This window comes from Symphodus melops (assembly GCF_947650265.1).
Source record: "Symphodus melops genome assembly, chromosome: 23".
NCBI classification, from domain to species: Eukaryota; Metazoa; Chordata; class Actinopteri; order Labriformes; family Labridae; genus Symphodus; species Symphodus melops.
Genome location: NC_136713.1, coordinates 6,440,181 through 6,454,514, shown reverse-complemented (window position 1 = coordinate 6,454,514; position 14,334 = coordinate 6,440,181). Strand labels below are relative to the sequence as shown.

The 14,334-nt window shown below is 42.0% G+C and overlaps 1 long non-coding RNA gene across 2 annotated transcripts in view; it reads left to right on the top strand.

The window, feature by feature from the left end:
• Window positions 1-14,334, top strand: part of LOC306818558 — a 107,398-nt gene that overhangs the window by 38,989 nt on the left and 54,075 nt on the right. The window contains exon 3 of one of the 2 annotated variants that reach the window (XR_013778280.1): window positions 12,586-12,732. The exons of the other annotated variant lie outside the window; for it this stretch is intronic. This is a non-coding gene — a long non-coding RNA (uncharacterized lncRNA). The remainder of the gene's footprint in view (window positions 1-12,585; window positions 12,733-14,334) is intronic. 2 annotated transcript variants of the gene reach the window in all.

Sequence of the window (14,334 nt, the reverse complement as noted above, 5' to 3'; positions counted from 1 at the left end):
CGAGATTCTTCCGTCTGTGTCTGCGTGGGCACTCTGTCTCTCAGATACTTTTGTCATCATTACTGTTCGGCGGGATCACATCGGTCAGGAGCGGCGAGGGGGTGGGGAGGGAGACCCACACTTTTTACTGATCTGTGCGAGCCGGCAGCACAAGTCTGTCTCAATCAATGTGAGGACACGCACACTGAAAGTGCTGAAAGCAGAAAATGCAACAAAAGCACCCAAAGCCTGCAAAGAACTTATTTTGGATACCGGCGATGAAGAAGATTGAGCAAAAGTTCTCCTGTGATTAATTGAGTTTACAACCTTTTATCACAGATCTTAGTTTTAAAAAAACGTCTGTTAGCATTGTAAACTATGCTTGCAGCTGGTTACATTTGTACTTTGTTGTTGTCATTTTATAGTTGTGACTGCACGAACTGCTGATGTGTATTTGCAGCTGTGACAAAATGTCAATTCAGCCACTAGTGTCAATGCTTCTTGGTGTTGATTCTGTGGGAACACAGTCAATGCAATACAATGGCTGGACACTGGGCCTTTGATAGCATGATGAATACACCAAATGCCATATTATTTAACCATGTCAACATGTAGTCGTCCTCCCTTTTATTGTAGTTTTAAGTCTCGACTGAAGCTAAAGTTTTCCCTCGGGATCAATAAAGTATCTATCTATCTAAAGTTGATGCTCAGAAAAAATCTTTCTTAATAGAATCTGAAAATCTGTGATTGAAGACAACTGGTACAGGTGCCTTACTCTCTTACCCGTTTCCATGGCAAATTATTTTATGCACATTTTTTGGCTCTGGCACAGAAAGGATTAGTTCACTTTTCTCTTGAAGTGCAGAACTGCATGGAGTACAAATGACATTGGCATCGAAACAGCAAAGTACACAGAGGAAACTCTCCACTGGGCGTGCACGATGAAGTAGACAGTGATTAATGGAACACATAAGTGAAAACTTTGTCTCCACAAGGACTTACACCCTGGGTTCTTGCCCTACAAAATGAACTAACACTCTTTAGTCTGGCACCCATGAAAACAAAGGTTTCATGGCCAACAAATGTTACTCTTTTGGGGTCAAATGTGGGAAAAATCTGAAACCAGATCCAAGGTGCATTGGCCTTCTTTTGGAATGTCAAATCTGCACTCAACCTTAGTGGAACCTGATCATTTGAACTTAAATTGTATGTGAAATGACGCAGGCTCTCAAGCTGGTTCCATTAAGAAGAGTTTCTCTCACTAAACAAGAGCCCTATTTAAACTGCCTTTGCAACTCTTGATATTTACGCCCCTGAGACGTTTCACCTTCCTTTTGAATGTCCCTGAGGCATAATGAGGGGACGAAGTGATCCCCTCCCCCTGCCCTGTCTTCGTAAGTAGTAACCGTGACATTGTGCAGGCGAGACGTTTTCAGCAGGTAAGGTCGGCGCTATGTGTTGGTGAATATCTGACTGTGTCTCTATGGTGCACCGGCTGTGTTGTGCTTCTGCAACGCCAAAAACGCAACGGGAGCTCAGAGACTCGGACACCAATATTTAGTCTCTTGTGTACCTAAGTTTCTCTGTGAGGCCCAAAACACGATTCCATGAGCCTTGAGTTGGATTTTGAATTTGAAAGGTTGCTTGAACTGAGACATTTTTGTAACCTTGTTGAAAACAGTAGAATTATGAAAAATAACTCTTAATAAATCAACACGCAGAAGAACATTTCAATTTGAATTTCCATGTAAAAAAAAAACCCCGGCAACGTCTTGATATTTTGCTTGTGCAATATAGTTTATAATTGTGATACTTTATCGCCGTTTCCCACCCCTTTTCTTTTGCATCACTATGCATCAAAGTCTAATAAATCAACTAAGGATGTCTCTATACTGACAGTAAGGTTCAGTTTTCAGATCCATAGACCTAAAAAACTGGCTTTATTTGGCATCTTGGAAATAGGTCAGCAAGTTTGGGATAGTCAAGGATCAAGATCCATTTCCTTAAGTAGTAGTTGACCTAACTCGTTGTTTAAAGTAAATGAGGACACACGATATCAAAGTATAGTGGATTATCAGGCACTCACAAGAACCAACAGCTCCAATGACATCTTTAAACAGAGATGTAGGCAAAATATCAAGGGGGCTAGAAGAACTTTTCATACTGAATATTCCTCTGAAGTCTTCACAAGCACAGTCCTTCAAAGCAGACAGCCCTGAAATGGGACATAACTAAAGTAGACCATGTCTAAGATGTTTGAAAAGCAGCCTAGAGACCAGAATCACTGCGGTGCTGGATATAATTATACAACACAAGATTGGGGGCATCAGTTACTCATGCAGACAAAATAATTCATTAACACTAAAAAAGGACATGACAGGGGTGGTGGGTTCAGTTTCCCAAAACGGCTGGGAAGATCTGGACAGGAGGTAAGTTAATGAGGAGCACATTCCCCGACGTCCACAATTCCCATTGAAATGCCCTTGAGGTAGACAATTAATCCCCACCAGCTCCAAAAGGAATCCCTCTGAGGCTAATAGTGAAAGAATGTGGTCATGCCGGGCAGCTCCCAGGTGTGAATGTGTGTAAGTGTATGAAAGTGAAGTGGAGCCATTTTCCAAAAAAAAAAAAGGGGGGAGCTTGCATGCTCAGTGAACCTTCCTGGGATAAGTGAAGGTTATAAAAATCTATTTAAGGTTTTTGACGATGCAGTGAGCAGAACCAAAGTTGGTGGGGGAACTGTAGGTCAGAGTATGCCAGCAGAAAAGTCAACACAGCCAGTCCTGCCATTTGAGGTTCATGTATAGTAAGTTCACATAAGGTGTCATTTCAAACAAACAATCAAGCTATACCAGAATCCACTAGATTGTTCGAAGAATTTAGATGGATGGGACTTCTAACTTAGACTCACTCAGTGTTGTCGTTTGTGCTGTTATATTAATCTTTTACAAGGTCAGTTGCACCCAGGCAGCTGCTGCACATCCATTAATTCAAAGGGAAGAGACAAAAAGGGGTTCTAAGAGTGACATACGTTGTGATTTGGAGTGACACAGGGGTGAAATAGAAAAGCCAGGGGGCAAGTCGATGACAGAAGCAATGTAAAACATATGTGTCAGTGGCTTCAATTTGCTATGTTGTACTCAATAAATAGAGTTTATATCGAAAATCTGATGCAGAGGAGAGAAAAGGGGCAAAATGATATGCAACTGACAAATTGAAAAAAAAAAAGTCTTTGTTGTTCTCTTCAGATGGCTTAACTAATTAGAGCGAAGTCCACACATGTAGAACAAAAATGGCAGAATTTTGCATCCTGGGCCTGACACCAGTTAGCATTTGTGGCTAAATGGATAGAGTTTGTTGCCAGTCTGGGCATGGCCATACACTGTTCAACATTACTTGCTCTACAGCTGAGCTGAATTGGCCTGACTCCAGTGTTAATTGGCTAAAAAAAATGGCTAATGCCAATTTAAGAAGAGGGGGTTTATATCCCCCTAACCACCCCTTATGGGCGGCACTGTGGATGGATTCCCGCTGAATTGTTATAACAATGAAAATTCTGATACTGTGTGTCTGCAGAGTTAAAGTAACATTGAGGCCCAAAAAATGGCGTAGGACTGAATTAAAACCAGTATTTCAAATGGATTTCAAGAAGCAGTGATAGTCATTTTTAGAAAATAAAAGTTGATAATTACAACAAATTGGAAACATTTATTTGGCTAAACAATGGATCACCAAGGAAACACTCAAATCTGTACACTACATTAAGCATTTTGAACATTTTGGAGTATTATGTACTCATTCCATTCTGGATAACATGCTCATGGTTTCAGATGTTTGGAACATGTATGGCTTTCAAAATGTACCCTCATGGTAAATCTATTTATGTCACAGTTATCATGATGGCAATGTTCCTGAGTGCTTAGTAATTGAGGCAACACTCCACCATGGGGCATCTAGAGTAATTGTTCCAATAAAGAAAACCAGGTTTTTGTTGTCTCCGTGCCTCTATAGAGAACTTCCCACTCAGGCTTGTTGACTATGAGCAAACACAAACCATCAATTTGAACTTTTTTTTTTTGAAAACAGAATTGATGTATAGCTGTTGGCGGCTCCCTGCCATGAAGTTGTAGATAGATAGCTAACCAGTTTGCTGCCCTCTGTAATGATTTTGTAGACTCATGCGAACACAGCATTAGCCAGGACCATTGCCCCCAAACCCAACAACCCCGACTAAATGCCAAGCACTCTTCATTGCCTCTGTCTCCCCTCCCCCTCCGAGTGATCGCCGTCACAGAATGAAAAATAATCAAAGTCTGGAAACCATTCAGGAATTTCCTGGCAGTGGAAAAATAACTAGACATGTATTTCTTCCCCCCATGTTTTCTCTGTTTCTGTCTCTCTCTGTGTTTTCCCCCAGCAGTAAGAGTAAAAATTATAAATCACCTCCCCGCAGACAAAATTTCATGCTCGATGGGTGAACAACTTCAGCATCTGGTGGGGTCCTGTGATGAGGTGCGTTCCAAGTTTCTCCCTCTCCCCGCTTCCCCTGGGCTGATGCAGAGCACAGCCAGCATCCTGCCAAATGTTACACGCATGCAGCTGAAGTGATAAGACAAAAAAAAAAAAAAAGCAGATTAATATTTAGCAGGGCCCTGCTTCCCCCCCCCTCTCTTCTCTGTATTCAACCTGCTCTGCTGCTCTGACGGCAGCACATGAAATCTCTATGGTGGATTCATGTCACATCACAAGGTGTGTGCACTGCTGAAGGAGATTGTCCTCGATTAGTGCACATGGGAGTGTGTCCAAAAACATACCTTGTATCTCTTAACAACAAGCCCGGAGCCAGTGGTCTGCCCCCTGGGCTGGAATGCATCATATCTGTGACGCTGCAGTAACCTTGGACGGGGAGGAGATGAACTTGTTTTTCAAGCTTCAAATCCAGCAAGAGAGGAGAAGCATTTCGTCCCTGACATCACATTTAGACTCTTGAATTACTGCACTGCAATCCTCTGCAGAAAGTCTTTGGCGGTATTCTTAACCTGCCTGGTGGGACTTGTGATGTCAGTACATATTTAGATGTTTATTTCTTTTTTTTTTTACAACCAATTAAATCGCATGACTGTGGTTCTAACTGGTTGGTATTCTCTAGCTTTATTGTGGCTGGCAATCCTGATTTTTGTGTCATGTATTGACCCAACTAGTCAATAGAGCAAAGGTCATGTTATGCTGTAGTGCTGGCAGAGAAGCCAGAAAGGAAATCGTGCAAGATTTAACCTATCACAAGGTTGACACAGAGGTTTGTTTGAAATATTTACTCTTTTACAATACTCAGTACGGTCCATGTCCCACGTTGAGTTATCCACAGTTATCAAAACAAGGTGATGTTTTGGAGACTCCTCTAACTTGTCAAATGGGTCTTTGTTCTGTTTTTGCTTCGCAACATCCCACACCTCATTATTAGTGTGCTCGACCTCCTGTGTCACCGTCATTTTGGACTCATTGTTTTAACAAAGCTAATTGTACAACAAGAACAAGGCGTGACTTTGCGCGTGCTGAGACCAATCTTAAACCCCTGACCTCACCTGTCGGATTGCTGCATGTCACGTCAGACATCATTAAACCTGGGTATCCATTATGCGTTTAGACGAGATCGTCACAGGATTGAGAAAGTGCTGCAATGCAGGGGAAAGAAGTAATTTGGCTGTGAATTTAATTCCAAGACTGCAAGACCAACATTTTGGATAAATTAGCTGCTTAAGCTTCACTGCTTTTGTATGTTGGTAATGTAGGAACAGATGGCATGTTTTACTACTTCACAAGGAGGAGTGCTGTTGATATCTAAATCTAAATGATTCTTTCAGATGGGGACTATTTTTTTCTCTAAGTCGACATGAAAAGCCATCAGGAAAAGTGTCATTTCTGGTTTTGTTTCAGAACTTTCTTAATCCCTCATTTGTTAAAATAATGCTTTGAAAAATCATGCATTATTTGCATTTAACTTAAGTTATTAATACAGAAGAAAAGCAGTATAGTAGTAAAAAATAAAAAAGAAGTATCTCTCGTCAGTTTAATTAATTCAAACTTTACTTAAAAGGGGACATATTATCAAAAGTCCATTTTGACATGGTTTTTGAACATATATTTGGGTAAGTGTCTAACAACCCACAACATGTGAAATAAACCCATCCAGTCCTTTGTTTGTGGTCTGATCAATCTTACAACACAGAACAAAATGCTCTATTTCAACTTGTGACATCACAGTGGGATCAGCATTGGAAAGTTAGATTGGTTTCTGTTGATAAATTACTATTCTTTGTATCAACTGACCGTCTATCGTAGTTTTGTTAAATTTGTATTTAAGTTTTGGATCCAACGAGTTACCAAGATATTGCTGTTCAGTACTATGTCCTGTCAAAGTGATGATACTTAATCTACATTTCTCTTGTGATTTTATGGAATAACATGTTTATGGTTGTGATTCTTTAGTTGAGTTTAAAAGAGAGCATGATGTAATTGATTGACACCTTGCTATTGGGTCTCAATGGTTGGATGTGAATGTAATATTGTTTAATATTGGAAATAAAATAGGACCCAGTATTTAACAGTGCAGAACCCCTTTTTGACAATAGTAAAAACATTCATCAATTCCTCAATCCACACAATAAAAATTGATAGGAAATACATGTATTAGTACATAATTAATCATCATTTACCCCACACTCAACTATGCAACATTTCAGAGGGCAGAGTTATAAAAAGTTATGTGGAAATGTTCAAGAGTGCATGTGTTAAAAAAAGGCTGAGGAACGTATTTATTAAATATCAAATCAATATTGTTCTGTACGTGGATAGAAAAACTTTGCTTTATCCCCAAATTTTGCACAGTCACCCTACCATATGTCCGCGGATGAAGAGACCAAATGCCGACAACAGTAAAGTAAACAAGTCCGTTGTTGTAGCAGCAACTTTTGGCACGGACATATGCTTGCCTAACAGGGAAAACAGCTTTTCTCAAAAGCGGAGGCATATGGCCAGCTCGTGTTTCGACAACAAGATGCAGTGTCACCTTGCTGGCCACCTGTAGCCGGTGACCAGCAGAGGGAGAGAGAGGGGGAGGGAGGAAGATGGGGAAATTTAAGGTGAGACACGCATGCACAGGCCGACATACATATTTGCCTCTGTTCCTATTATCCCGAAGGCCATATGCTTATCTTGTTGACCTATTCGGTGTCCGACGGCATGTCATACACTCTGTCACCATGGCCAGGCAGGCGTGAAGAGGAAACCGGAGGGGGTCAAGAACACAAAAGCTTTTGAAAAACATGGCGGCGGCCTCGAAGCCTTGTCTCCCTCCCCCTCCTGCTCTCCTCCATCCCCTTCTTTTCATTTCTTTTCTGATGCCGCGCACGTCCCAACGAGCGACAGCGATTTGCATGATGTGATCGGCCTCTGCCTTCCTGCAGCTCTTTAGGAGTGTGTGTGTGCTGTGCGTCTGCATGTGGCTGCCTCTGTTTGAGTGTGTTTGCAAGTGTTAATGTGCGCCGGCTGACTGCCAGCCAGCTTAAGCTGCAAGGGAAAGGGGGGGGGGAGAAAAAAGGGCTTTCAGTCTATACATATCTTGCAGAGCAATCAGGGAAATATGCTCAAATATGTGACAGGCGGAGTGCGTCACTTGGCATGCATGTTTAATTCCATCTGAGGTTTGGGTGTTGTAGCTTTGCTGAGTTAAGGTGAGTTGTTTGTTGGGATGTAACTAGGCCAGATAACACACACACACTTTCACTCTTGACTCATCAAACGAGGCGAGATCTCATCAGCAGCTAGCCCGGTTTGCACTGACGAATATTCAAGGACATTTTGCAGACATCAAAAAGAAAAATATCCAAAAGGGAAAAATTTATAAAAGCGCTGCTGAGTTATTCCTTAAATTCCACCTTAAGTGTTCCGAACATGTCTGCCTCGTGTACTTATTTTTCTCAGCTGCTGTTTTTGCTAAATTATGAAAGCAAGTGAGCTGAAACACTTCCCCCCCCCCCCCCCATTTCTCTTTCGGCATGAAAAATGTAATCACAAGCAAGGCTGTGTGTTTCTTTTTTATGCCCCACTCTTTTTTTGTGAATCATGGTCAGAATCCCGACAAGCCCATTAGTTTTTGATACATGGGGAAGGCGGCCTTGTTAACTGCACCACATGTGCGCCATTGCCGGGGAGTGTGACAAAAATCAGTGTGGAGAGATGAGAGGTAAATGAGAGTGAACAATCAGTCGAAAATACAATGTATGAGGCGCAATGCAGGATAGAATTCAACGCTTTACATGTTAATTAAGCATGTCATTAATGAAACAAATCTGAGCACGCTACTCAAATGTGCACATGTGAATAAGCATCCAAATGGAGTTTTTTTGGGGGGAGAATCTCTACGATCTATACGATCATGTCTTATGGACTTATTTAACACCAGTGTGAGTTTTCAGGGAGGGAAAAACGACAGAAGACAGTACAGGGCAAATAAACAGCTACACTGAGTCACACCTTAGCATGTCTTTGTTGATTTGTCTCTTTCGGCAGCGTAATGAGGGACTTGCTTCTCGAGCAGGATGCACCGTGGCTGGGACAAGAAGGAAAGAGGAAAAGAAGCTGGAGGAAAAAAAAGGAAGAAATAAGTGGGACAGTTCAGAAGGGCGAGAAGGAAAAAAAGTACTTTGGAATGAGAGGAGGAGAAATAGAGGAAGGAATTAGTCAAGGGAGGGAGGATGGAGGACAGAGGAGGGAAAAGAGAGCACTGCAGGGAGGGTGGGGTGGTTTTAGGAGGGCCTCGAGGGGGGGTGTAGCGAGGTCAAGGTTCCAGTCTTTGGTGTTAGGTGGCCACCAGCACGTGGCCGCGGCACGTTGCAGCTCTCACACTCAGCGGGAGGAAGACGAAGAAAAAGAAGGGGAGGTAGAGAAGAGACTGTAGAAGATGCAAGTGCAAGGCGAAAGAGAGAGGAGTCCCCGGCTTTTCCCCCCTCTTTTTTTCCCCCTGCTTCAACACCCCCCCCCCCCCCCCCCCCCCCCCCCCCCCCCCCCACCACCACCACCACCCCCCACCACCACCACCCCGACTGGCACACACAGAGCCAATAGCTTGGCTCCCAGTCCTCTGGCAACGAAATCCTCCCTCCTCTAATCGCCGGAGTTGAAGCAAAAAGGCTGAAAAAAGCCGACAGAGGGCCCACATGGCACAAGGACATACCGCGTTAACAAGTAATTAAGAAGATACCACATACATAGTGTTCATTCTGCTAATTGATTCACTGACTTAATTGACTCCCAATGAATATATAATGACAGCAGCTGTCATATTTTCAGTTAAAATGAACTTGTGGAGCAGCTTTATCTGGAACTCAGTGCGGGTGGCATTATTAAAATGTGTTATTACATCTTACACTGGAGTATTGTGACAGCAATGTAAAGCTAATCATGTTTGCTAATGCTGTGTTTGCCAAGGCTGCTACATTAAGATAGACCACGAGTACTCTTGCACTTATTGCTTTTTTTTTTTTTTCTGTCATGTGTTCAGTTTTGTATCCGAGCCAAATGTTGGCCACTGTTTGGCACGGCTGCTGTGCTTTCTTCACTGAGTTTCCTATAGTGTGTTTGAGCCTCTAATCCTCACTTCCACAATGCTGACCACTGTCTTTATTGTTTGTCCAGGAGAGCTTATTTCTCCTGCAACATGTCGACGCTACACTCATTTCAGCGTCATTGTTTTAAACCTGATAAATACACACGTCCTGCAGGTGGCCAACGTCGATATTGGGACATACATTGGTGGCAAATGAAAATTTGCATCTGGAAGTTAAATGGAAGGCATCCAGTGCCCATATTTTATATTGTCAATTCGATGAGGCATCACTTCGGGATATTTTGTGGACTGTAAAATGTGTTTACAGTGGGCGACCAGCAGGGGGCAGAGATCATCTAACATGCAAAGATTGTTGTTAGCATAATCTTGTTGACATGTATTAAACATTCGTATGTTTCTAAAAGCGTTTTTTTTTTGTAACACCATTTCGGCTTGATTTCCAAACAATATCATTAAGTTGAATTTAGTGTGTTGCAAAATGTAATGACAAGCCGCAGGCAGCATCCAACACTATTTATTGATTCATCAAATGCAGTTTTAAAACACAACAAAAAACTATCTGTGCATCTACGTGCTTCAACACTTCAACACAATCCGATTAATGGTTAATGGTTATAATCCATATAGCACCCTATGCTGGTGACAGAAGGAGAACTGCTAGTGTAAAATAATGATATGAAATTAGGTGCAATTTGACTGATTAATCGGTCAGACTCTAGTCGTAGCGGTTCTAAGGATATGGAGCATTTAAAAATCCTCTCTGCGTTAACAGATTATTATAAATACAGGGCCTTTAAGCACTGTAACTAGGATTAAGTTAGGAAAAGGCCACTTAACACCGTCATTTATGTCTAATCTCTCCAACCACTGTAGTCAGCATTGCAAACCTGAACTATAATGATATGGATGATTTTGTGCATCCGTAAACGCGCAACCCACCCCACCCCCCCACCCCATCCCAAAAATGGACCAAAGGTTGTGTCATGTGGTATTATTCCCGGCTCACAAAAAAAAAAAAAAAGGGAAAAGAGAGCAAAGATGTGAATGTCATTTCAAAAGTAGGTTGAGCAAGTCAAAAATAGCTTCAAAGGCCTCCGACTTGAGAACAAAATCCCAAGAGTAAGTCTTCTGAGGTAGGAAAAAGAGGCGATTTGATGAAGGTTTTTGCACATTACAACATACCTGCTGCTTGCTTGGCGGCATTTTATTCCTTTACTTTTTCAGTACACAAAAAAGCTACAATGACTGGATATTATTTTCCAAATCAAAGGATTTTTTTTTTTTTTTTTGGAGTGGGCATTCTTTGTACTTTAATGCCTGGAGACGACACAGTCATTACAATTTAGATGTATTAAAGTTCTTTGTGTTTCTTTCCCAACTTATGATGAATACATTGGAAAAAAAATGTTCAAAAGAAATGATTAACCTTTTTAGAATTTTTATAATAATGTTCTACGGCACTGACGGATGTTTTTAATTGATTCACGCCTCTGTTGTTTGAAAATCTTACCCATGAACTTCTTTATGGCGCCATACGGCAAGAAAAAAATCACAAGTGTCGGGAGGTGCAAGAGCTGTAAAATTGTGTTACTTCAGGAACACGAGGATCGCCATGTGCATCCTTCACTTTGTCTCTCAAAGTCTTTGGCTTAAGAGAGTACTTGGCTACCAGCTGCCCTCCCATGTAAGACTTGCCTCACACCAGAGCGAGGCCGGGAAAGGGCATCGCAGAGCGCTGACGTCCCTGCCCATCCGCTCAACCACCTGTTTGACATTCTGCCCTCTGCATGAGGGTCCAGTGAAGCAGAGGCTGCGATGCTTCCCTGAGCAGGGAGTTAAAGAAATGACAGACAAAGCTTAGAACTGTAATCCCTTCACCAGAGTTGTGCGCTGAATGACGTTAGAAAAAAGGCTTTGAAAAATGCTTTGTCTTCGGAGCGTGAAATGAAGGTCATAAAAATAACCCCCAGTATTGATTCATACACATTATCACTTGTACCCAATTGAGAGGATGTTGCACATTTGATTGGCTCCAGTTTCGCAAAAGTGCCTTTCTTGAACTTGGCTTTTCTCCAATAGCTGTGCAGCTAGCAAGAGAAGGCCATCACCATGGCCTGTTTTGGATGTCAACACACATGAGGGTCATGGCATCACCAACCTGTCACCGTCGGCGTTGCCTATGTTACGCCCCAATACCCAATACACAATGTGCATCAAATCAAAGGGATGTACAAAAGCAGCGGCCATAGTTCCAGATGTGCCTCTATGAAATATGCACAACCTGTATAGCAGTCCTTGTTTAATTCAATGCATAACTTTTTATACTGTGTTGGAGTTTTGTGAGGTAGGCGACACAGGCACCTCTTGGAGGCCATTTAAAAAAAAAAAAGAACTCGCTGTTATTTCAATGTGTGTGCTAACAAAACGGTAATCATCTCTCGCGTGCTTGTTTTTCTTTTGTCAGTCGGTCAGTTTTGAAACGATCAAGGAGTAGCACAAAAGAGAAGCCTCAGGGAGCTGCTAAATGAATATCTGCTGGAGACACGATGCACACATCAGCAATGTAACCAGCCAAACTGCATCCTCCTGGTGTGTAGAAAACGATTTACTCGTGCAGTGTAAAATCAAGCACGAGTCAGCTCTGTTGTAATTTTCATCAATCTGACTGCTCTGCCTTTGTTAAGAATATCATTTTTTGTCTTTCTTGTGTTGGCATCGGCCCCGAAAAATTGTACTAGTCAGGCCCTAACAAAAGACAATATAACCTTCTATGTGAGGTTGTTTTGATTGTAAAGGGAACAAACATTGTTTCCTCTCCTTGTGTACCAGAAAACATCACCGAGTCAGAAACACCCTGCACCAACTGAAGTCAGCAAAACACTCTGCAGTCAAAACACACGCTTTTGAATCTGTCATTGGCCTTTGTGAAGTGAAAGTGTACTTTAAACACGATTAAAGTCTGATGTTGTGTCCCATTTCAGCGGCTGCATCCTTGGCAGAGCACACTTAAAGATTGATTACGTCACAATGCCCGTCCCATTTGGAAGGTTCCTTCAAATGTTGTCGAGGCTTGTGCTCCCGCCAACACCAGCATCCATCCGGTGTGTCCTTGGTTGACCCAGCATCAGGTCAGTCAAATGGCAACAAACACTTTAATAATCCGTAAAATAGAAGGTTTTGTTAAGTGATATTTTTTGACGGATGCTAAGATGTCGGACGATATATCGGTATCAGATTTCGCACCATGTTTTCGGCTGCAAGTATAACTCAACTTAAAAAGAGGGAATTTTGTCGAGAGAGGAATGGGACGGACACATTAATTAACCTGCATTCCACCCAAATCTCAGAGAAAGCCGATTGTGAATGAGCCCACTGCAAAACCTATCAGTCATGAAGCTTTTGCAAAGACAAATATTTGAAATATGAAAGTCAACTCTGGTGAGATTAACTGAAGAAGGCGCGAAGGGATGTGCTTTTATGCTCATTAGAGTGAAACTTAAACCCAAAGTTCAGTGAGCTCATAATGCACTCCTTTGATCAGACATGTACAGTCTGCGTTTGGCTCCTGTTATCCCCCGTGATTCCAAGGACTCAGCAGTATCAGCGCTATCTGCATCCCCCCACCTGCTCCAGTCGGAGCGTCCGTGGGACCAGTTGTTCCGTTTGGGTCAGCGACTTCCACTGCAGCGGTTCACACTGACTGCAACTCCCCCTCCCTGTCTTTGAAAGCTTTATGCTTCTTTATTGCTTAATTAGTTCGCTACTGCTGAGTTAGGTCAGATGGTTATTGCACGTGAAAATGTCGAATATACATAAATCTAGTCCTCAGGGTTTAAAAATGCTTTGTGAAATCTGCCTTTTGTTTTTGTAGTTTCACACAAAGATGCAACAGTAGGCCGTTATATTTAGAGCTTAAAGCCTGGTAGACGAATACCTTTCCAGCATTATCACCGCAGGTTTGTTTTTAATAACGGTTGAGTTGTTCAAATAACCACCCCCCCCAGTGCTCTCAACCCAAACACTTCCCTACCCCGCTTTACGTATGTGGGAAAAAAAAAGAAGAAAAAACGGCCTTCAATGTGTATACAACCCACTTGGTTCTCACCTAAAGGAAGTGATGACACCCTGTTATGCCACAGGGTTGCTTTGTGACGACGTCGCCTCTTGATTACACCAAAGGTTTAAAAAGAAGCCTCTGAGAGGAGGCGAGAGTTGCATTTCGACTTTAATAAAGTGCTTTCAGAGGAAGAAAGCAGTGGAATGAAGGAGAACAAAAAGCTGCAAGGTCAATTTGGCCTACTATATAGTGAGGATTCAGTCGAGCCAATGTGTAAGGAGTTTTATAAAGCGGGTAGACATTGTTGCCTATCGTCAAGCAAGGATTCTTCAATCAAAAGGATGAGAACCTTGGATTTGTCAGACCTCTGTAATTTTGCACAAAGAAGCAACAAATGTACGTAGATATTAACATGTTCAATCATTTACATGTTAATATAACAAGGGCCTCTTAGATTATATTCTGTTTTGATAAAAAAAGAAATATATTCATCCTTGTCCTTGTTCTGTGATAATTATCAGTAGTGTTTAAGGATGACAGTCTCGCATGCGTCTACGCAGAGATACATTTTGAAAATGAATCTGCAGTGCAAAAAAAACACATTTTCGAAGTCCAAGCTTCTGATACGTCTCACAACTTTCCTGACAGTAATCGCCCATTTTCAGTGACTTGA